This window comes from Vulpes vulpes, chromosome 14 (assembly GCF_048418805.1).
Source record: "Vulpes vulpes isolate BD-2025 chromosome 14, VulVul3, whole genome shotgun sequence".
NCBI lineage: Eukaryota > Metazoa > Chordata > Mammalia > Carnivora > Canidae > Vulpes > Vulpes vulpes.
Window position 1 is genome coordinate 124564510 of NC_132793.1, and position 24518 is coordinate 124589027.

The 24518-nt window shown below is 35.7% G+C and overlaps 1 pseudogene; it reads right to left on the reverse strand.

The window, feature by feature from the left end:
* Window positions 1-4356: 4356 nt before the first annotated feature.
* LOC112922463 (COP9 signalosome complex subunit 6-like) lies at window positions 4357-5287 on the reverse strand (annotated as a pseudogene).
* Window positions 5288-24518: the final 19231 nt, after the last annotated feature.

Consider the following 24518-nt stretch of genomic DNA (forward strand, 5'->3'; position numbering starts at 1 on the left):
ATGGATCAATTCTTCTTGTGAGAAATTCAGAAAGTAGTTGAGTGACTTCTGCATAGAGGGTAATTCTGAAAATACCCACACCGAAAGGGGTAAGAAAGAGTGAAATACAATCTCGCTATCACCCCATTCTTGGCAAAGAGCCTTGCAACTAGGAAGAACATCCAACTCCCAGCTTCTCCCTGATTGGACCACACATATAGTACCTAACTTTTAAGTCTATATTACCTGAAGGATTAGCCCCCAAATCACAGAGGTCTGATTGCCACTGGGGCTTTGCATTCATGAATATAACAAGTAACAAAAGTTTCTAAATAGGTCCAAGAGCACTCCCCATGGCTGTAGATCCAGGCACAGTTTCTCCCCAGAAAAGGTTTAACTACACACTTCCGCAGCTTCTGCCTCAGGGCCCTGTATCTAACTAGCCTGAATTGAAGTGCTGAGTAGAATGCTTCTAGTAACTCAAAAGAACCAGTGGGCAGCATATTCTTGCATTCTCCCCCTGCTCACTCCAACAATAAAACCAAGTCTTCAGCTTCTAGGATGTCCACATGGGGACACTAACATTAAATTGACAAAAGTTAAAGACAAAGAAAGATTCTTAAGATTAGTAAGAGAAAAAGCAAGGGCTAGGAATTCAGAATATTCTTTTCAGCAGACACCTTGCAGGCCAGAAAGGAGTGGGATGATATAATCAAAGTTCTGGAACAAAACCTGTCAAACAAGAAAACTCTATCCAGCAAAATTGTCCTTTGGAGTTGGAAGAGATAAAAGAATTTTCCAGACAAACAAAACTTGAAAGAAATCATCACCCTAGATTGGCCATACAAGAAACATTAAGGGAAGTTCTTCAAGCTGAAATGAAAGGACACTAATTAGTAACAGAAAATATATGAAAGTTTAAAGCTCCTAGGTGAGGGTAAATATGTAGTCAAATTCAGAATACTCTAATTTGGAATTATGGTAGCTAACCCAATTATTGTGGAGGCCGAGAAAATAAAGGCCATCCCACCTCAAGTTTAGCATTAGCGCAAGTACAGCCATCTTAGGCCCCTGTGAATAAGAGCTGAACTTTACAGGAGAAACTGCAGAATTGGGCAGCCCCAGTGGTGCAGTGGTTTAGCGCTGCCTGCAGCCCAGGGTGTGGTCCTGGAGTCCCTGGATCGAGTCCTACAGCAGGCTTTCTGTATGATGCCTGCTTCTCCCTCTGCCTGTGTCTCTACCTCTCTCTCTCTCTCCATCACTATGAATAAACAAATAAAATCTTAAAAAAAAAGAAAAGAAAAGAAACTGCAGAATGTCCTTGACAGGGAATCCCATATCAGAAAGACAACAGAGCTCAGAATGCCCTAGGCAGAGAAACCCATATCAGATCTTAAGAAACCCCCCACTCTTTCCCCCATATTGGAATGAAAAAACAATTCCTTCACCCCTTCTGAAAATCCCCCAGACCAGCCCATAAAAAACCCAGCTATAACCCACTTCGGGGTCCAAGCCCCTTCTTTGCTGTGTGGAGTATACTTGGGCCCAAGCTCGAGCTTGTAAATAAACCCTCGTCTACTTGCATCGGTGTCGGCTCCTTGGTGGTTTCTCGGATTTGCAATCTTGGGCACAACAATTATAACTCCAGTATAAAGGTAAAACAACAAAACTATTAAAAATGACCTAACAACAATAATTTGTTAATGAATACAATTAAAAAAGATACAAATTGTCACATCAAAATCATGAAATGCTAGGGGAAGAGTGAAAATATAGATATTTTGGACATGGTAACTACAAAACAAAAACCTATAGTAGATACACCAAAGATAAGGAAAAAGGGATCAAAGATCATCAATAGAAACTCAGAAAGAGAAAGAGCAAGAGAGAAAGAAAGGAGCAAGCATACTACAAAGCAGCCAGAAAACTATTAACAAAATTACAATGGTAATTCTGTACGTATCAATAACTCTATGTGACCTAGAGGAGACCCATTTAAGCTTTAAGGACACCTAGACCATAAATGAAGAAATGGAAAAAAAATATATCATGAAAATGGGAACCAAGAGAAATCAAGGATAGGCATACTTATATCAGACAAAATAGGTATTAAGCCAAAAACTGTAACAAGAGAAAAAGAAGGTCATATGTAATTATTGAGTACAATACATCAAAAGGACATAGCAATAGAAAATATTTATGTGCTCAACAGGAGTGTGCGTATGTATAAATATATATAAAGCACTAATACATACATAAATATCTATAAAGCAATCATAACAGTAGATGACTTCAGTGCCCCACTTTCAACAATGGATAGATCATCCAGACAGAAAGTCAATAAGGAAACACTGAACTTGACCTGTGTGTTAGGCCAGATGGACCTAATAGACAAACATATTCAGAACATTCCATTCAATAGCAGCAGAATACACATTGTTCTCAAAGGCACATGGAACATTTTCCAGGATAGTTCATCTTTTAGGCTACAAACAAGTCTTAACAAATTTAAGACGACTGAAATCACATCAAACATCTTTTCTGACCACAGTGGTATTGTCTGGTTTAGTCAAAAGTACCCCCAGGGGGCCACTGAGCCTGGTGGTGAGAAGAGAGTGGCTCCCCACCAGCATGGGGCCTCCATCTCCTCCCGGGTTTCACACCAAATGTCAGGTTTAATCTGATCGGTAGAGAAATGGAATAGAGAGGCCAGGCAAAAGTTGGTTGAAACAGGCTTTTAATGGGACACGCTTGGGCAAGGTTCCATGGCCCACAGGGGAGAGAGAGCGGGGAAGTCACAGTCCAGGGAAGTTGCCCCCAGGCAGGTCACAGCAGGGTTTATAAGGAGTTTTTGGAGGGAGGGTTGGTAGGGAAATATGGGATGAGGTTTCCTTATTTGATGGTGTTTTTAAGGTTTTTGGTCTTTTCTGGGTCTTGTTTTTTGTTTTATTTATTTATTTTTTTAGGTTGGGGCAAGGGTTACAGGTTTCATAAGCTAGGTTAGGGTAGGGTGGCAAGGCAGCGTTGTGGGAAAATGGGGGTAGGGCAGCATTATTGGGAGGTTACTGCCCTCCGGTGGGCCATTTTGAGGTCCCTAGTCTCTCAAGCCCAACGGATATGACACTAGAAAACAATTACAAGAGAAAAAGTGGAAAATTTGCAAATACATGGAGATTAAACCACATGCTTCTGAACAATTGATGGTTCAAAGAAAAAAATTAGAAGGAGGGATGCCTGGATTGCTCAGTGGTTAAGTATCTGCCTTCAGCTTGGAGGTGATCCCGGAGTCCTGGAATTGAGTCCCGAATCGGGATCCCTGTATGGAGCCTATCTCTTGTGAATAAATAAATAAAATCTTAAAAAAAGAAAAAGAAAAGAAAGAGAAAAAAAATCAGAAGGGAAATCAAAAAATACCTGAGACAACTGAAAATGGCCACATAATATACCAAAACTTTCAGGATGCAGCAAAGGCAATTTTTTTAAGATTATATTTATTAATTGAGAGACAAAGACAGAGACAGAGATAGGAGAGCACTAGCAGGGAGAGAGGGAGAAGCTCCCTGCTCCCCAATGAGCAGGAAGCCCAATCCTGGGCTCAATCCCAGGACCCTGGCATCAGAATCTGAGCCAAAGGCAGACATCCAACCAACTGAGCCACCCAGGTGCCCCACAAAAACAATTCTAAGAGGAAAGTGTATAGTGACAAATGCCTGCCTTAAGAAAAAAAGAGAGGGCAGCCTGGGTGGCTCAGCGGGGTTTAGCGCTGCCTTCAGCCCAGAGCCTGATCCTGGAGTCCCGGGATCCAATCCCACATCCGGCTTCCTGCATGGAGCCTGCTTCTCCCTCTGCCTGTGTCTCTACCTCTACCTCTCTCTTTCTCTCTCTCTGTGTGTGTCTCTCATGAATGAATAAGTAAAATCATAAGAAAGAAAGAGAGAGAAAGAAAGAAAGAAAGAAAGAAAGAAAGAAAGAAAGAAGAAAGAACGAAAGAAAGAAAGAAAGAAAGAAAGAAAGAAAGAAAGAAAACAATTAAAAAAAAAAAAAGAAAAAAGAAAGATCTCAAGTAATAACCTAACTTTACACATCAAGGAACTAGAAAAACTAAGCCCAAAGTTATTAGAAGGAAGGAAATAAAGAACAGAGCAGAAATAAATGAAACAGAGACTCAAAAAACAATAGGGGGAAAAATCAAAGCTAATAAGGCAGTTTCTTTTCTTTACTTTCTTTTCGTTTCTTTCTTTTTTTTTTTTTTTTTTTTTTTGGTGCTGAGGGGCTGCTCCCCTTTTATTATCAACAGGAGGTTTCTCTAAAGGGAGTGTGATGCCCTCCCCTGTGGGGCCACTGTCCAACCTGTGCATTGTCCCTTCAAGCACCTTCTCAGAAGAAGAGCCCCCACATCCACCTGCTGATGCCTTGTCGGTCATCGAGGATGTTGAACTTGTTCAAAAACTGGCTCATGGTGTTGCAGGTTTTGGTGATGGTGCCAAGATAGGCCATGAGCCCCACGTCATTGCATTGTTGGTAAAAGTCTGTCTTGAACTTGTCTGTGCTGAGCACAGGGAGGCAGTGACAGAACATAGGCCTCCCGCAGCTGCGCAGCGTCTTGATGGTCCTGTGTTGCGCTATGAGGTGTTTGGCCGTGTGGAGTTCTCACCGCTGCCTGTGGCCGTCATTCCGGCCATGGGGTTGAGGCCAACGCCTTCGGCTTCCTCTGTGGCCAGAGTGTAGGTCACTTCTGCAAACAACATCGTGGCCTCTCCATTGATTATATGGATGACAGACTCAAAAACACTGACAGGAAGATCTGTGTCCTTGGTCATAGGATTCAACTTAAGAAAGAATGGGCTCTCAGTGATCTCCACACCTGCTTGTGCACATGGATGTCCAAGGGGTCAGACAGCCCCCCGGTGGTATACCAACCCCAACACTCCAGCTCCTTGAACACCTGTTTGAATTGCTCCTCCATGGTGTAGTAATATTCCTTGCCAATGATGATCTTTTCCACGGTGTGGGACAGCAGCTCAAAAGAGTTCATCACCTTGATATTTCTGCCCTCCTGCTTCCCAATCAGTGCCCCAATCACCTGCATAGGCCACCCCTCTTGGGAGCACATGCAAATCCAATGGTCTGAAATGTTGAGGATGAGGAGGGGATGAAGGGTAATGGAGACGCTCCCCAACATGCCAGAGGCCCTGATGCTGGGGCCTACTGTTGCATCCACCTCCATCCTGCTGCTCCCCCCATCACACTGGAGGCCCTGACACTGGGGGGGACTGCTGCATCCACCTCCATCCTGCTGCTCCCCCATCACACTGGAGGCCTTGATGCTGGGGGGGGGGGACTGCTGCATCCACCTCCATCCCTCTGCTCCCCCCCCCCCGCCGCTGCATCCACCTCCATCCCTCTGCTCCCCCCCCTCACGCTGGAGGCCCTGATGCTGGAGGGGACTGCTGTATCCACCTCTATCCTGCTGCTCCCCCCATCATGCTGGAGGCCCTGACGCTGGGGGGGGGGGGGATTGCTGCATCCACCTCCATCCCACTGCTCCTCCCATCACACTGAAGGCCCTGATGCTGAGGGGAACTGCTGCATCCACCTCCATCCCACTGCTCCTCCCATCACACTGGAGGCCCTGATGCTGAGGGGAACTGCTGCATCCACCTCCATCCCACTGCTCCTCCCATCACACTGAAGGCCCTGACGCTGGGGGGGTGGGTACTGCTGCATTCACCTCCATCCCACTGCTCCCTCCTGTCTGTCTCGCTGCCTCTGCCATTTTCCCCACACCTACCAGCCTCAAGGAGTTTCTTAATAAAAGATAAAGTGAACAAACCTTAGTAGACTGAAAGAAAAGGACTTATAAATACAATTAGAAATGAAAAAGACATGACAACTAATAACACAGTAATACAAAGGAACATAAGAAATCACTGTGAACAATTCTACATCATCAAATTAGATAACTAGTGGTCAGATAATGAAATTAAATAGGTTCATAGAAACATACAACGCACCAAGACTGAATCATGAAGAAACAGAAAATGAGGACAGACCAATTACTAGCAAGGAGACTGAATCAATAATCAAAAACCTCTTAAAAAAGAAAAAAAAAAAAAGGACCAGGACCAAAAGCCCAGGACCAAATCATTCAATGGTGAATTTTGTCAAATATTAAATAATTAATGTTAATCCTTCTCAAATTCTTCCCCCCCAAAAAAGAAGAAAAGGGAATACTTCCAAAAGCATTTACAGAGGTCAGCATTATCTTTATACCAAAGTTGGACTAGTAGATTATTAGAAAAGGAAATTAAGGTCAATATCTCTGATGAACATAAGTGAAAAATTTCTCAACAGAATATTAGCAAACCAAAATCAACGATACAGTAAAAGGATCAAGTAGAATTTATTTGTAGAATGCCAAGATGGTTCAACATCAGCAAAACAGTAAATGTGGTAGGCCACAATAGCAAAATGGAGTATAAAAATCATATCATTATCTCAATAGATGTAAAAAATAATTTGACAAATTTAAAATCTTGTCATGATCAAGACTCTAAAGAAATTAGAGATAGGCTGAATACATTACAACATAATAAAGGCTATATATGATAAGCTACAGCTAACATTATATGTGACAATGAAAAGCTGAAAGCTTTTCCTCTAAAATTAGAAACAAAACAAGGATGCCCACTTTCATTACTTTTATTCAACATAGTACTAGAAGTCTATCCAGATGAATTAAGCAAGAAAAAAGAAAGAAAAGGCACCTATTTCAGAAAGAAAACAAAAATGAAGTTACCTCTATTTGCAGATTGTATGATGTTATAATAGAAAACTAAAGTTTTACCAAAACACTGTTAGACCTAATTAATGAATTCTGTACAGTTACAGGATTTAAAAAATCAACATGCAAAAATCAGGTTTGTCTCTCAACACTAACAACAAACTCTTGTAAAGGGATGTGAAGAAAATGCATGATAGCATCAAAAAGAATAAAATACTTAGGAATAAATTTAGTCAAGAAGCTAAATGATCTGAAAACTATGAGACAGTGATGAAAGGAATTAAACAAGACATAAATATATGAAAAGATATTTTCTGTTCATGGATTAAAATAATTAATATTGTTATAATGGTCATATTACCCACAGATCTATAGATTTAATGCAATCTTCATCAAAGTTCCAATAGCATCATTCACAAAAATAGGCAAATGATATTGAAATTTGCATGAAACCAGAAAAGACCTAAGTAACCAAAGCAATCCTGAGAAAGAACAAAGGTGGAGACATCATACTTTTTGATTACAAAGCTATAGTAATCAAAACGGTATGGTATTCATATAAAAACAGATACATATATCAGTGGAACATAATAGAGACCCAAGAAATAAACCCAAACATATAGTCAATTAATTTTCAACAAAGGCACCAAGAATACACAATGGGGGAACTTAATCTCTTCAATAAATAATACTGGGAAAACCCGATATCCACATATTAAAAAAGTGAAACTAGATCTCTATCTATATAGATATCTATATATCTATATATCTCCCATATAACAAAAATCAATTCAAAATGGATTAAACACTTGAACATAAGACCTGAAATCATAAAACTCCTAGAAGAAAATACTGGGCATAAGCTCCTTGACATTGGCCTGGGCAATAACCTTTTGGAATTGGCAACAAAAGTAAAACAAACAAAAGGTAAAACAAACAGGTGGGACTACATCAAACAAGAAAGCGTCTGTACAGAAAAGGAAAACATCAAGAAAATGAAAAAGTAGGTTATGTAATGGAAGAATATATGTGCAAACCATATATCTGATAAGGAGTTAGTATCCCAAATATACCAGAAACCCATTCAACAACAAACTATGCAATGACTTGATAACAACAAAAAGCATCCCAATTTTACAAATGTGCAAAGGATTGGAATAGATATTTTTCTAAAAAGAGACACATAAGTGGCCAACAAGTACATGGAAAGATACTCAACATAATGAATCATCATTAAAATGCAAATCAAAACCACAATGAAATATCATTTCATACATACTAGGATGTCTATTATCCAAAAGACAAGAGAAAATAAATGACATGGAGGATATGGAGAAAAGGGATCTCTTGTACACTGTTGGTGGGAATATGAACTGGTACAGCCATTGTGGAAAATAGAATGCAGGTTCCTGAAGAAATTCAAAATTAAAAATAGAATTACTATCTGATCCAGCAATCCCACTTCTAGTATATGCCCAAAGGAAATGAAATCATGTCTCAAAAAATTAGCTGTTCTCCCGTGTGTATTACAGTAAGTTGTATGTTTGTTTTGTGTGTTTTTCAGTAAGATGATATCTGAGAATTGAATTAGACTTAATAAAGTGGAATGTCATTTCTCTTGGACATTTTAAATTATTTTATAGAAACTTCTTTTTTGAAATGAACTTTCATTACTAAAAAATTACCAATGTGTTTATATAATATTATATTGAAGTTAGAATAAACCCACATTCGCAGAATCACAAATTTTAAACACTATAATCTAGCATAAAAATATTATTTTACAAGATTCCACATGCCTTACCATGTTTTATAAAATTTATTTAAGTTTCCAAATGCATTTATCAGAAAAGTAAATCTAGTAGCTTAAGCTATCAAATCAGCACAAAAAAAGCCCACCCTTACCAAGCTGTATTTCCTCTCAAGGGACAATGAATCCCAATATATTTTTACAACCTTTGTACATGGGATACTAAATAAAAAAGGTCTTAAAATTAAATGTACAGAGAATCGATGTCCTCAACAATTACTTTTTTGAGTAGTTTGCAAGCAACTCTGCTACTTGGTGCCAGTGTATTTATTTATTTATTTATTTATTTGTTTGTTTGTTTGTTTATTTATTTATTTATTTATTTATTTATTTATTTTTACATGTTAAAATTGGAAGAGCCAGAGGTTCTAGAATTGGGTTGCATTGTAATATTAACATCCATTTTGAAGTAATTAATTAATTGCATTTGATCTTCTTGTCAATTTTGTTGTACATTTATCTAACATTCTTCTTCCATGTATTTCTACTTTTATTTTTCATTAACTTCTTTGCAAAAATGGCAATATATTTTTCACACCCTTTACAATTTGATGCTAATGTTCTTTCCATTAATAAATGATGGGGTAATTAATAAGGAAAGTCCCCTGACTTCCTGAATCTGGGCTGTATTGTGACTTGCTTTAGCCAATAGGACGCAACAATAATGATTGTGCAGACTCTGAATCAAGTCTGCGGGAAGCCTTCCCCTGCTTTCTATCTGCATTGCTCATACTGCAGGCTAGCCTTTCTGAGGTTGAGAAACCACACAGACCAGAGAGAAGCCACCACCAAATGAGGCCAACCCAGACCAACTGACCTCTAGTCAATCCAGCAGTTGCCTGAGTCACATTAGTAAACTGCATCCATGATTCTCTATTTGCAGGCATATGTCCTTGCTTTCTCTCTTATCACATAAACTCTCTTTACACGTTTCAATTGTGGAATTCCTATTCACTTCTAATTCTACATCCTCCAAATAAAGTGAAATGCAACTACTTATATATTTCCTTTTAATCGCATATTGTGTTTCAAGTAAGTTGTGTATTTCTGTGAAGCACCCACTAGTTTAAAAACTAATTTATGGGACACCTGGATGGCTCAGTGGTTGAGTGTCTGCCTTCAGCTTAGGGCCTGATCCCTGGGGTCCCGGGATTAAGTCCCACATCTAGCTCCCTATGGGGAGCCTACTTCTCCCTCTGCCTGTGTCTCATAAATAAATAAAAATCTTAAAAAAAGAAAAACAACCAAACAGCTACTTATGTACAATAGATGTCCTATAAATATCTTAAATAAGCATCATGTTGGTATTATCAAAGAAAATGAACTTGCAGAATAAATCTTTACTACTATAAAAGAAGTTCAGCATATTCTAATGATTAACACAAAATGCTCTTCCAAAATATTTAATGGCTGCTCCTCAGAAATCAACCTTCATATGTCACAAGAAAAATTCTAGTTTTCTAAAGTGCAAGGAATTACCAAGCTTCTGAAACAGAGATATAGTGAGAGAGTATCTAGGTTCTAATTTTCAGCTTTTTAGATAAATAATAAGGAAGATAAATATTATGTGATTTTAATGGTAAATGTCACTTGAAATGCTAGTGGCATTTGCTGAAAGATTATCCTGATACTCAAGGTACCATTTTAATTATAGTATATTATATGTACATAGTATACGTATATTATATATGTATATATACTATATGTTCCATGGTGAAATGTAAATTGCTGATGAAAAATTTATTAATTTTGGCTGTCATTTGGTATTTTTTCTACGCACTAGAAGCAAATAAAGTTAATACCACCTCTTTTTCTTAATATCATGCAGAAACTTTTTATAACAAAAATCAATAGGTTTCAGGAAAGGAAGAAAAATACTCTCATAAAAATGGACTACATATAAAAATGGACTACATATGTAAAATTAAAGAGTTTACTTAGAAATATTTTCATAAATCACTTTATATATAACCTCTTTCATTTCCCAACTTAGAAAGATGATCATTTGTTACCTGTAAATTTATTTGATGCTTTAATATATTCATCCTGGACTGGGTGAATATATTAAAAAATTAACTTATTTGCAAAAATGGCAATATATTTTTCAACATTGTAACTTTAGCATTTTTCTGTCTCAACCATAATGAAATTAATAGCCTTATGCATATCTACAATTTGAAAATTAGTAGGAAATCAATTTTCTGTGAATCTAAAAGAGCTTTAAAAATAAAGTCTTTTATTAAAAAATGTATATCAAATGGGAACACATAAATAAAAGGCTTAAACAGACTGATCTTTCTTATGTTCTACCTTGATAACCTCTTCAATGTTAATTTTTGCTTCCATTCTTGGTAAATGTTCTTTTAAGCATTATTAGGAGATAATAGATTTTTTTCTTGAATAGGTCACCTTTACTTATCTTGCGTATATTTAGCATAACATAGTCATGTCTAGTAGCAATAGGAGAAAAGAAGTCATTCAGATTTGGTTTATGTAGAAAGTTTATGAAAAGTAAAAGAATGATTTCAATGATGGGGGTGGGGGGTAAAGCTTGATTTGTATGGGAGTCAGATTAGCAAATAATTTAGCTTTGTTTTAAGGAAATAAAATAATTCATAGGGAAAAAACAAGGAACAATGATGAACAATACTATGGTATAGTGCTGGCTTTATTAAGTGGACTAATAAAAATATTCCCATCTCTTTTTTTTTCTAAGTCAGTGAAAAATGCCAACATTTTCTATAGGAATGTTTCATCCTTTTTCTTTATTGAGGGGTTTTGATAATGGAATAGAACTAAAATATCTGGGAAATAGAACAGGATTAAAATAACCCAATTTTTTTTGAAATTTCTTTTATATGTATTTTTGGTGATTTACTCATTTTAAAGGGAAATACTTCATTATTTAACTGAATAAATTTCTGATTTCTCAGCCTGTCCATATAACCTGATTTAATTGCATACTTTCTAAGACTTATGCTTTGTGTCAGTTATTGTCCACCCTCCACCATGACGGCCTTGATCTTTTTTTTTTTTTTTTAATTTTTGAAAATTGTATCAACTATTTGAGACATTAATTTCTGGACTAATGTAGCATATTGAAAACAATTTTTATTTTCCAATTTTTGTCAGTATAAAATTTTATAATACCTGCTGAAAATCTTATTTGAAAATTTAAGTCATTCATTGAATCCCTAGGGAAAAGCAATTAATACTGAATTTAGAAGATTAAATTTAGTAAATACATCGGTTTATATCATGATCATTTTGAAATGAACAGAAAAGTCAATGCACCTATTTCCAGGATATTTTACCATAATTCTAGAAAATATATTTCTAGGTTTCTGTTTTCTCTGTAACCTCCCCTTTGTTCTTTACTCATTCCTACATATCCATATGTGAGTGTATATGTGTGTGTGATATTAGTTACTCTCATCAAACATTTACTACACGCCAGGAATTGTTCTAAGAGTTTTATACCTGTTACTTCATTTAACCCACTCGATACCTTATGAAGTAGATACTCACTCTTCCCTCTGTGTTACAGAATGAAATGAGGCTTGGAAAAAATTGACTTACCCAAGATCACACAATGTTATCTTCCCATGCACTGTCTACCACCTACCAGTATTTCCTAGATTTTAGTAAACTGCTTATTCTTTTAACATATGTATTTAAAGCATTCATTCAAATGCTTGATGAAGTGTCAGGTTCTTTAAGAAAAGGATGTAGAATTTCTACTAGGCTGGATGAGAAACTGGGTCCTCAGGAAGAATAAAGAAATGAACGAAAGTACCCTGTGCAAGTTTAAGGATATCTTGCTACTAGAATTATTAGATATTATAAAAGAGGAAAGCAAAGCTAAAATGATACACAAAACAAATGACTCAATGACAACTTCTGGTAAACATTTGAGATGAGTTCCATCAGTTTTCCCTGGTGATCTCACCTTACTAATACACTATTGGCACATCAAAGTATTATAGTATATATTGACAACATACGGTTCAGTCACAGGAAATTTTATATATTCAAACATTTTTATTTACATAATTTAGTTTTTTATCATTATTTACATTACTAGAGTAGTATGTTTGTATGTCAGGGTTTCTGAGGGCATCTGGTTGTTCCTTTAAGGCTTGCACTATTTTCATAGTGCTTCCTACAAAGTGCCAGGCACATAGCAGGCCCTCAGTAAATATTTATTAAATGAATGGATACCAAATAAATCAGTCAATAAGTCAGGCATTGATGTGAACTGCACCACTTTGTTATTTCAAATTAAAAGATGAGAGTTAAGATCAGTACTCTTGGCTTGATCCTTTTTGCTTATATCATGTGCCATTTTTTTTATAATTGAATGAACAATATTGACTTTGTCTCATGTAAAAACATCTAGCACAGCAACACTGAACCAAAAACCATATTGAAAGCACAAAGTTAAATAAGCTTCTATCTAGTCCCAGAAAATTTTGAAATCTAGATGGGAAGGCAAATACATAAATCAGGAATTACACTGGTGTGATCAGTGCCTTAACAGGGTAAGCAGAGAATGAAATGGGAACAAGGAAATATTATCTAAGGAATTCTGGTATTTTGATGAAAACATATTGGAAAATTTGGCTGAATTGAATCCTTTAGGATGGAAAGAAAATTAAAGATGAAAGGTCAAGGTTAAAGAGATAGCAAACCTCATCACTTAATCTATAAGAATTCAGCAAAACTGGAATGAATGAGACCTGAGCATGTGAAAGGCAAGAAATTATAGCCAAATCAAAGACAGTGATCCTGGGGTATCTTAGGCACTAGCTTGTCTAATGATTTTGAACTTTATCCTGGAAACCCCATGGATGGCAGTTGCATTGTCTGAAAATGAAATATTATTTTAAACCTTGCAAGGATGATAAATTGCTGAAAATAGTTATTTCTACCTTTCAATGCCTTATCCCAAGTTTCTTCCACTGACAGTTAATGGGTATTATTTTAGTAAATAGCAGTGGAAGTGTGAATAATGCTACAAGAATTCCAGTTATTATTGAAATTTTATCATTCCATTGAAATCTTACTAGTCAGAGATTTAATCTCGGAACAATACCGAAAGCATGGCGCATCCGTGAATTTGAGGATCAGCAAGATATTATGACCAAACTTAACTTGGGATAAGGAATTTTTTTTGGCATTATGAGTCAGTAATTTGTCACTAAGATCAAAAAGGAGAAAGCTTCGTTAGTAAGGAATCTCTGATAATTTGGGGAATTCAATTCTCTCCTTATATTCATTTTCCAGTTTCTTGCTTCAAAGAATATCTGTTACTTCATAAGCCTGTTTAAAGCATTAATATGCTTAAAACCTGCTCATAATAGAATATGTAGATGGCCTCTGAAGCAATCTACCACATTCAAACTCAATATTCATATTAATTTTCTCAAGACTCTTGAACACTTTATAGTGCTAATTATGTCTATTAATGTGTCATTTACTTTGAAATGATATGTATGTTTTCTTCTAAAATAGAAATCCTTAATTTTGCTTAGCAGAGTTTTATTTCAGTAAGCCTTTCTGATCTAATGACTCTGATTTCTCTTGGAAATAATAGGTTTACTTGTACAATGAATAGTAACACATATGTTTAATGCAGATAACTGGCTGCTTATCAAATTGGTTCTAATTAGACATTTTTACATTATGGGATTAATATGAGTGCTCTTGGGACAGGGCACAGAAAGCATATGAATGTTCCAAGTGAGAATATATTTGCAGAGATGGCATTTTCCATTTCACACTAGCTTTGTACTACTATCTACCAAATGCTAATGACGACAGGTACACAACTGGGTCTTGATAGTACCCACCTGCCTGGCAAACAGATATAGAGGATTTGTGTGGAAAATAACAGCTATTGTGTGATTTGAGAAGAAAAATATTTAAAATAATGACATTCTATTTTACATAGTCTTTCTTCTAAACAGATATATGAAGAGATAGGAAATTTCTCAAGTAGTAGGTTTCAGTGCTAAACTAAATTTATTTGTATGAAAAAAATATCTTTTCCATCTTGCTGTTGAACACTAGCATAAAGGTCCTGGCTAATTAATTGTGATTCTATCTATTTTTTTCTCACGCATCCATTTTTTCTTTTATGAGTTTGCAGGTTAAACATCAGGTTTCCTTATTAAATATAAGTAGCATGAATACAAGGCTAAATCAGTTTTCCAACATTTATGCTTCTTTAACTTAAAGCAATTATATCAATTTATATATCTAAAACTAGTCCTCATAGCATATCAGAGTAAGATATCTTTACACTTTAGCTAATGAATCATGTACATTTGGACTTAAAAAAAAAAAAAAGACCTCTTAGACGCCTAACTTTCCTTTGTGTAAAACTCCTCTCTATCATCATCTTCTTGCATAAAACCACATTCTTCACCATTATGACAGTACCAAAATTTTCTTGCAATTATCATGTCTTTCTAACATGACATCTAGAAGGTAAATGATGAACACTTTATTAGCTAGGTATAGTATGTGGCATGCCAGGGGGGGCAACAGGCCCAGAAATCCTGAGCTCAGGCCTGCCAGTCCAGGCTTTGGACTGGAGAAATCTCACAGGCAATATCGACAGCAGGTGTATAGGTCACTTATTATATAACACCCTTTGAAATGTTGCACAGCTATTTAGCAGGGCCAAAAATCCACTTAGGGATCTTAAAAAGAGACCCCTAAATTTTGACTGTGAGATTTTGAAGCTGATAAACCAAGAAAACTGATACCTATCTCTGGTGTCATAAGAGGCCAGTGCTAATATAGCAATAGAACATACAGAACCTTGGCTATAGTCCTATTTTACCAACCCGACATCTTCCCCACCTATGGCATAATCCAGAGTCTGGGTTTTAATATACAGATATTTTGCAGCTATTTGATGGGCCATCATTTGCTCTATCTCTGCTTATGGTTGAGAAATCTTCTGTTCCTTACCACTCTACTTGTGATGGGAACTGGGCTAGGATAAGACTGTTGTCCACGCTTTGTAGCCGGCCAGAGTTGATTATTGAACACTGTGCTATAGCTTGTTTCTATACATCTATGCAGGACACCAATTCCATTCCTGGGAGCCCAGCCAACAAGGAATCAAACTCAGAGAAATGTTTCCTTACCAATGAGTAAGATACTATCTATGTAATTTATAAAATTCTGTATACTATCCATATTAAATACACATGCAGTAAAATAATTTTAAAAATAAGCAAGAAGAAAGCAATTTGTTTTATCTCAATTATCAATTATCCCATAACCATTTATCAAACAGTCCATTCAAAATGAATAATCTATTCATTTGTCAAATACCAAGTTCCCATATATGTACACAGGTATTTCTTTGCTATCATATCCTATTGGTCCACTGTCCAGTTCTGTATCGATACTACAGGCTGCAGTTGTTGATAATTTAATTATCCATGTACATGAAAGAAAACTAAATAGTAATATTCTTCAAGGACTTCTTAAATTATATAAGTGGTATGTTTACACACAGTATACAAGCAAAACAATATAAAATTTCAAATTCATTAAGGAAAACATAAGGACACTGGCAAGCTTTTCATAACATTTAATGTCCTATTTCAAATATATAATACATTATTCTCTAAGACAAAATGATCTGTTTCTTTTCTCCACTAAGTTTTAGGTTATAAGTCATTATCTAGAAAAAAACTTACAGGTTGCTAATGTTCTGTATTAACAAAGCACCAGAAGAGGCTTTGCGATCATTGCATTTAGATATGAATTACATTAAGCAAAATAAATCTTGGAACTTCAGAACTACAAGTACAAATGGATTAAGGCAGATTATTTGCTTTTTTAGGAGGAAAAAATAGCTTTATTCTATCTGATAAAACCTGTGGTTCCAGAAATGGGAGAAAATATGGTAAAAAGAAAGGTATGTTGTGAAGAAGCTTTGATGAAAGAAAGAATACCAGCTGGGAAATTAAGCATGTGACTCCTATATATGTGACGGTTTTAATAGGATAGTTATTCTTTATAATCAAAAGTTAAATATTGTGAAACCTATTGCACATTCTTGAAATCATCATAAGTGTTTTGATTTCTCAGTTCTTCAACCAGGTCACTTAAACATGAACTAAGTAAGCTTGTCAGAGTAAGGCTTTGGAGAGAGGTACAGGACTTACATCCACTGCTATCACATAACTCTCTCTTGTGCAATATCAAAAGCCAGTTACAACTGAGATCATAAAGGATACCTAGCACCTCAGTTCAGTGGTTTTCATTAGCTGTTACAATTTAATGGCCTAGATTACAGTAATAATGCCTTAGCAGGTGTCAAGCCCTCTCCTTATGCTCTTCCAATTTATTCTCCAAATGCCTTCATAGATATATCTGTACTCTAAAAAACAATGCCGCTGCAATAATTGAAATCCTTTATTTCTTTCCATTATTAAAATAATCAAGTCCAAACACCTTAGTATAGAATACTTTGCCATTGTCTCCGCCTACCTGCCTAAAATCATCCACACCCACTTCAATACACACACACGTGTACACAAACATGCCTACATACACACTCTGACTGCACTAAGTATCCTATTCTTTTTTAAAATTTTTTTTATTGGAGTTCAATTTGCCAACATACAGCATAACACCCAGTGCTCATCCCATCAAGTGCCCCCCTCAGTGCCTGTCAACCCCTGCCCACCTCCCTTTCCACCACCCCTTGATCGTTTCCCAGAGTTAGGAGTCTCTCATGTTCTGTCTCCCTCTCTTATATTTCTCACTAATTTTTTCTCCTTTCCCTTTTATTCTCTTTCACTATTTTTTTATATTCCCCAAATGAATGAGACCTTATAATGTTTGTCCTTTTCCGATTGACTTATTTCACTCAGCATAATACCCTCCAGTTCCATCCACGTTGAAGCAAATGGTGGGTATTTGTCATTTCTAATGGCTGAGTAACCTTAAGTATCCTATTCTTAATCAATAGGAAATAACATACGGTTCCATCATGTACTGGAAATAATACGGGGAAACAGAAAAAAATATCTTCCCTTATTCACTTATTCTTTTACATTTTAGTGGAAGAGGCTAACAAAAAAAAAACTAAATAAGGGGAATATTTAGTATAATGATACATATTCTACTCACAAACATGCTAAACAAGTTCCCACTGCAAGACATTTGTACTTGTGTTCTCTGCCTAAAAGGCTCTTAGAGTAGTTAAAATGATGTGACCAAGTGGGAGAATACTGTTGTGAAAAGCTTCCCCAATTTTTCATCAAACTTTTTTTAGAGATTATTTTTTCAAGAAAGAAAGTCTATAGGGGGTGGGGCAGAGGGAGAGGGAGGAAGAGTCACAAGCAGACTCCCCAGTGAGGGTGGGGCCCCTCTCCAGGCTTGATTTAATGACCCTGCGATCCCAACCTGGAGGAAACCAAGAGTAAGACACTCAACTGACTGTGCCACCCTCATCAAGCTTTTATCTAAATTTATTCGTTTCAAAATTTATGATAGACAATCTCTCAAACTGGAAGCTTTCTTTGATATTCACCAAAGTCTGATAGAGGTGATGTTTCTTGAAGTTGTAGCAGCATCTTCTGTATACCTCTTTTTAAAAAAGATTTTAGTTACTCTTTGGCAGAGAATGAATGAGAAAGGAGAGACAGAGAGAGCACAAGCAGACAGAGCAGCAGGGAAAGGGAGAAGCAAATTCTCTGCTGAGCAGAGAGCCCAACATGGGGCTTGATCCCAGAACCCTGGGGTCATGACCTGAGCCAAAGGCAGATGTTTAGCAGACTGAGCCACCCAGGCAACCCTGTATACCTCAAATTAAAACAGTTAGAGTAAACTGCTCATCTATTTCAGTGTATATGTTTGCTGAGTTATCCACCTCTAGCGTAGGAAGGCATTGACTATTGCATGAGTCAAAAATCTAGAAGGCTGTAGAAGATGGCAATTAAAAAGAATCCTTAAACTATAATTTCAACTTTTATAGGTGCTATCTTTGGTTTAAAGAGTTAATTAATCTCCTTTTTCCTGTATTCTTACCTCTAAATTGGAAATAATTATAAAAATATAGTATCTGATGGAGGCTAGGCATTATTCCAGGAGCCTCATATTTATTAATCCATGTATTTTTTTACATCATCTTTATCTGTAGAAATCATAGGGTTTCCATAATCTTGTTGATTAAGTTAGTTAGATTTAGAAATCACTTTCAAGCAGTTTCTGACTGAATAAACAGTTAGTGTTTATCCAATTGTGTATTTAAAGGTAAGTATAATGTGAGAGGTGCCTGCATGGCTCAGAGGGTTAAGCATCTACCTTCAGCTTAGGTCATGGTCCCAGGGTCCTGAGATCCAGACCTATGTGGAGCTCCCTGCTCTGCAGAGAGCCTGCTTCTTCTCCCTCTGCCACTCCCCTTGCTTATGCGCGCTCTCTCTCTCTCAAATAAATAAATAAAATATTTCTTTAAAAGTGTATGTGAAACATGGTTGTGAATTTCCTAAATTTTCTTTACTTCCAGAGATCTATTTTTTTATCATTTTCCAAATCAACATCATTTATGCCCACACTCTGTCACAAAATATTATTTTAAAATAAAGATTGTGGTTCATACAATGCTTCTTAAAATAGTGTTCCACGTTTATCCTTGGGACTTTCTCTAAACTCCAGACATTCCTCCTAGTACTTCCTTGATATTATCATAAGCAAACTACAGAAGTTTTTTTAAGAAAATATTAAGCACTTGCATTCCTTCCTCAAGTGACCCTTATGTGGACCATTATGTACAAATATTACAATTGTCTAGTCATGCCCTAAAGAATCATGACTACGTATTTGTATGCATACGAAATGAAAACTACTTTCTTCTGTCTGATAGTAATTTTTAAGATTTCAAAATTTTAGACTCATTCTATTCTCATGGATATAAAATAGCATTATTGATCCAGAAAAATACAGTAATTATTTCTATATCTCATGGATTTGGCAATGTTCTTGGAAACATTAAGAAAACAGTGAAATATTAGAATGAGTAAATTACTCAGTGAAGAAATAAGACATTCTTAATAACATTTTAGATCAAATTTTTTAATTTTTTTTTAATTTGTATTTATTTATGATAGTCACACACACAGAGAGAGAGGCAGAGATACAGGCAGAGGGAGAAGCAGGCTCCATGCACCAGGAGCCCAACGTGGGATTTGATCCCGGGTCTCCAGGATCGCGCCCTGGGCCAAAGGCAGGTGCCAAACCGCTGCGCCACCCAGGGAGCCCTTAGATCAAATTTTGATCAAATACTGTATCCTCCTTATCCAAGAAGGCAGCATATACTAAATAACAGAATTTTCTTAAGGAGATAAGAAAAGTCATGGGTAGCCATATGTAAGCCTAGAATAAAGTGGAATAACTGAAAGAGTCATCTATAGCATACATCCAAGAATTGTTCTTAATCATCATGAAGATATAAGGGGTTTGTTCCAGCATATAAATTAATCAAGAAACTCTTCCTTTATCAAGACAGTCTTGCTATGGAAATGTAAAGGAAGCTCCAAATAAATACTTTGATTCCATCATTTTGACTAGGACTGGTGTTACAGAACATATAGAAAACAAATGAATTATAATTGTGTAAAGTTGGATGGTACCAGAATGTGGAATCCCTTAAATGAAAGCCATTGATGAATACAATTCATATGCTCTGAACAATGTATTACATGATCCGAGTTAATTTTTTTTATAATCATTTATTATTTCTTGAGTCTTTTTTTTTAAGGTGAACTCCACTCTCAATGTGGGGTTCAAACTGGCCATCCTGAGATCAAGAGTCACGTGGTCTACTGACTGAGCCAGCCAGGTGCCCCAAATAGAGTTAATTTTAAGGACTCTTTAATAGATACAGTTATAGGATCCATGGAAATGATAGTGAAGGGAGATACTAATCTGGTGGGAGTTAAAAATAAAAAGGGTATGAAAAAGGATGGTGAAACATGAAATGGAACTGGGGGAAAGTATTTGATAGACAATACAAGTAGATAACAATATGGTTTTGATAGCAGTTGGTGCAGATATTATCTTTTTAATCCATCAGGGTAAATTTTATTCACATTTGATATTAAGACATATCACTATTAAACACAGATGTCATGCATGAATATACATAAACAAAAAATATACAATAGGATTTACACATAATACTCTCTCTCCTTGAAAGGGAACTAGTCAGTCAACAGTTGCAAAAATATCTGAGTCTATAAGGTAATGCAGCAATGACAGTGTGATGTTAACTACGTTTGGAAACATGAATAGCTTTGTAAATCTGCATCAGGAGGTAGCCTGTGCAAAGCGATGTGAGACAGATTCCACGTAGATAAAAAAGCATCTACTTTAATAGTGGCAAACAACATAAATTTAATAAAGCCTAGCTCTGCTTATAATCTAAAATGTTTTAAGAGAAGGATTGCCAAGATATACTATGGAAAAAGGACCCTAGGAAATGGTTGTTCTTTTTGTAGTTGTGCATCATGCTGAAGGGAGTAATAGAGTATATTTTGTCAACAATAACATGTGAATATTAATATACAAAAAAGAAATAAAAATTCAAATGCATTTCTTTGTAACATAGACTAGATTTACCAACTGAAGGAGGAACTTAGGTTATTTATTCAACATAAAGGAAAGGTCAACATAACCTTCATAAATGAAATTAGGAAAGTACTTCTGAATTTGACTTAAATACTACAACAATTGCAAACAGAATAATGACAAATCATGCCTCTTCAATCTAAGTGCTGCAATTATAAGATTCTCAGAATAGTCTTAAATGATAGATTTAATGTTCTGCTACAGAAAAGGCAAAATAAAAACACTACCAAAGCTTTTCCATGTTGAATTTCCTTTTCCTTTTTCTCAGAAAGGATTGACAGTAATTCTTAAGTATGGTTTGGAAGCATCATAATATCTGAAATGGTTTTTGGATTTTAAAGAAGACATGGAAAAGACAATGTGCATATTTAACACAATGACAAAGTTTTTGCCCACATTAGGCATCCTATCAAAATTAGTTTTATCATATATCCATTGGGGTTTAATGGTGGAGAACTGCCTAAATAGATGGAAAAAAAATAGACTAAAGATGAAAAAGATCCATTTCCCAAGAAAATTTCCTTTCTTTAGACTCCAGAAATAGGACAACAAAATTGTTACTTAAGTAATAGCAAGGATATGGGTTTCAATAATCAAAAGACAGTAATATTGGTTTTATAATGATACTTCTGCACGGAAGATTTTATTTAAATACAGAGAAGAAGAACCAGGATATTTGTCAAAGACATAGATCATTGCATGTTCAAATTTGCCCAAAATTCATCATTGATTGTCAAATGTTCAATTGATATATATCCAAATACGAATATGATATAAGACATGAGTATAGCATTCTTCAGGTTTTGTGTAGGAATCACAGAGAACTTTATTTAACAGCCACACAGTCTGTAGTACTATGGGCATAGAAGAGAGATTTTTGAGTTGATACACAAGAATTACTTTCAAAAAGGAATGGAAATTGTCTAATAAGGCATTTCATTAAAAATGTGTTTTTCCCCCAACAAACAACAATATATTATCTTAATCCAGGGAGATTTGGGTCTGTTGCTTTTCAAAGATGATTAAAAAGATTGCCTTACTAGAGTCAAGTTTTATTAAGTTTATTAACAGTTAAACCATTATGTAAAGTCTTAATAAAACTTGTTTTTGTATAATTGCCGGAAAATTTTAATGTTACTTTAAAACATGATTTGGCTACTTAAGTTTACATTAATATCAAAGACCAGTAATTCCCAGATACCTTAGTATTTAGAAAGTGACCTAGGCAGCTAAATGTTAGGGAACCTTCCAAGAATGTTTTTAAAGAGGTGCTAGTTTTGACTATAGAGTTCCCTCCCAAAGGGATTTACTTTTCTTTTGTATATTCATTTTCTAAGATTTGTTATAGTATGAAATACAAAGATGAATGAGAAAGCTAAGCATAACAATTCAAGTATGAGAAAATCACTCCAAAATATCAGGTAATTAAAATTAATGGAAACCTTTAAAATAAGACCCACTCTTTAAATAATGGTATTAGAAATTATATACAATGTCATTTGTAAAAGGCAACATTACTCACTCATATCATGACATCCATCCAGATTTTGTCCTGCCATTTTTCTGTTGAGTAGCACAGCAGTTCAGTTTTATAGGTAACTTTTAGGAGTGGGGAATCTAATTTTTTTAAGGTTTTATTTATTTATTTTGGAGCTGGAGAGACAGGGGAAGGAGAGGAACAGAGAGAGAGAGAGAGAGGGACAAAAGGACTCCACACTGAGTGCAGAGCCTGATACTGGGCTCAATCTCACAACCCTAAGATCATGACCTGAGCTGCAATCAAGAGTTGGACCCTTAACCAACTGAGCCACTCAGGTGCCCAGAGTAGAGCTCTCTTGAAGAACAATGTTACCAAAGTCCTTTGACTTTACTGCACAGCCATTTTAGTGGTAATTTATATATTATAATCAAAAGACTAAAATTCCATTCAATTGAACAAATTTTTATTAAGTCTGTCATACTAACAACAAATTTTTACATGCAATATTCAAGGAACTCACAGCCTAATCAAAGTACACAAACATATTTTTAAATAATATGTTACACTAGTCTCTAACTTATCACACACTATTATTGACCAAAGGAGTATAATTGAATTGGTTCTGTGCCTTTTACTCTTAATGACATTTCTTTACAATCCTTGAAAATCTGATCAATATTTCTGAAGTTGCCTTTTTTTTTCAGGCTGATTATATCTTGTGAATCATTAATTTTACATGACCAAGCAGGACTCTGTCCTCATTTGCTGTAATTTTTCTTTTTTGTTTTTTGTCATTTTTTTTAGTAGTGGTTTTCTTTTTTTTAAGATTTATTTATATATTTACTCATGAGAGACACAGAGAGAGGCAGAGACACAGCAGAGGGAGAAGGAGGCTGGCAGCCTGATGTGGGACTCAGTCCCAGGACCCTGGGATCATGACCTGAGCCCAAGGCAGATGCTCAACCACTGAACCATCCGGGTGCTCCTAGTAGTTTTTGTTTATGTGTATGTTATATTCTTTGATCTTCCTTTCCTAATGTTTTCTCTACAGTTTCTCAAAAATGTTTTATTTCTTTTTTGCAACATTTAGTCATTTATCTAGTTCTCAATAATCTAACATGCTATTTCCATTACCACATAAAAGTTTCAAAAGATTTTACAAACAGGTGAAGAAAGTTCCAGATGCAATAATCAGAAACAGTTACTATTCTCTTGTCATCTATTACTCTCCATGGTTGGATAATCAACAGGTAGAGTCTTTACAATGTTTCCTTTGTATCCTTCTAGTTCTCATCATTTGAAAGCTTAATTCCAAATCGTATTTGGCTGTGGGTGGCACCTAAAACATGCAAAGTATTTTATAAAGAGAACATAGGAGATTCCAAAGACAGATTTACATATATACCTATACATGGACAAAACAGAGTACAAAAAATAATTAGAGCAGATAGAAACCAGTGTGATCTGAATTTATACAGTATATAATTACAGGATTACACACATAAATAGCATTTTCTATGTTGTAGGTACAATTTAATTTAATATAGTTTTACCTATATTAATTTATTTAATTTCTGCAACAGCTCTACAGGGAAAATGCAATTGTCATCCTTGTTTTGGAGATGGAGAAACTGAGGCCCAGGACTGTAGAATAAACTTGGCCAAATTCTCACAGAGAGGTAGGTATCAGAGTTATGCTTTGGTGCAGACAACCAGGCTCTAGATCTTGAGCTCTCCAAAACCAGGCAGTACTACCTTTCAGGAGACACATGTAGGAAAAAATGGAGGTTTTTTAATGCCAACTT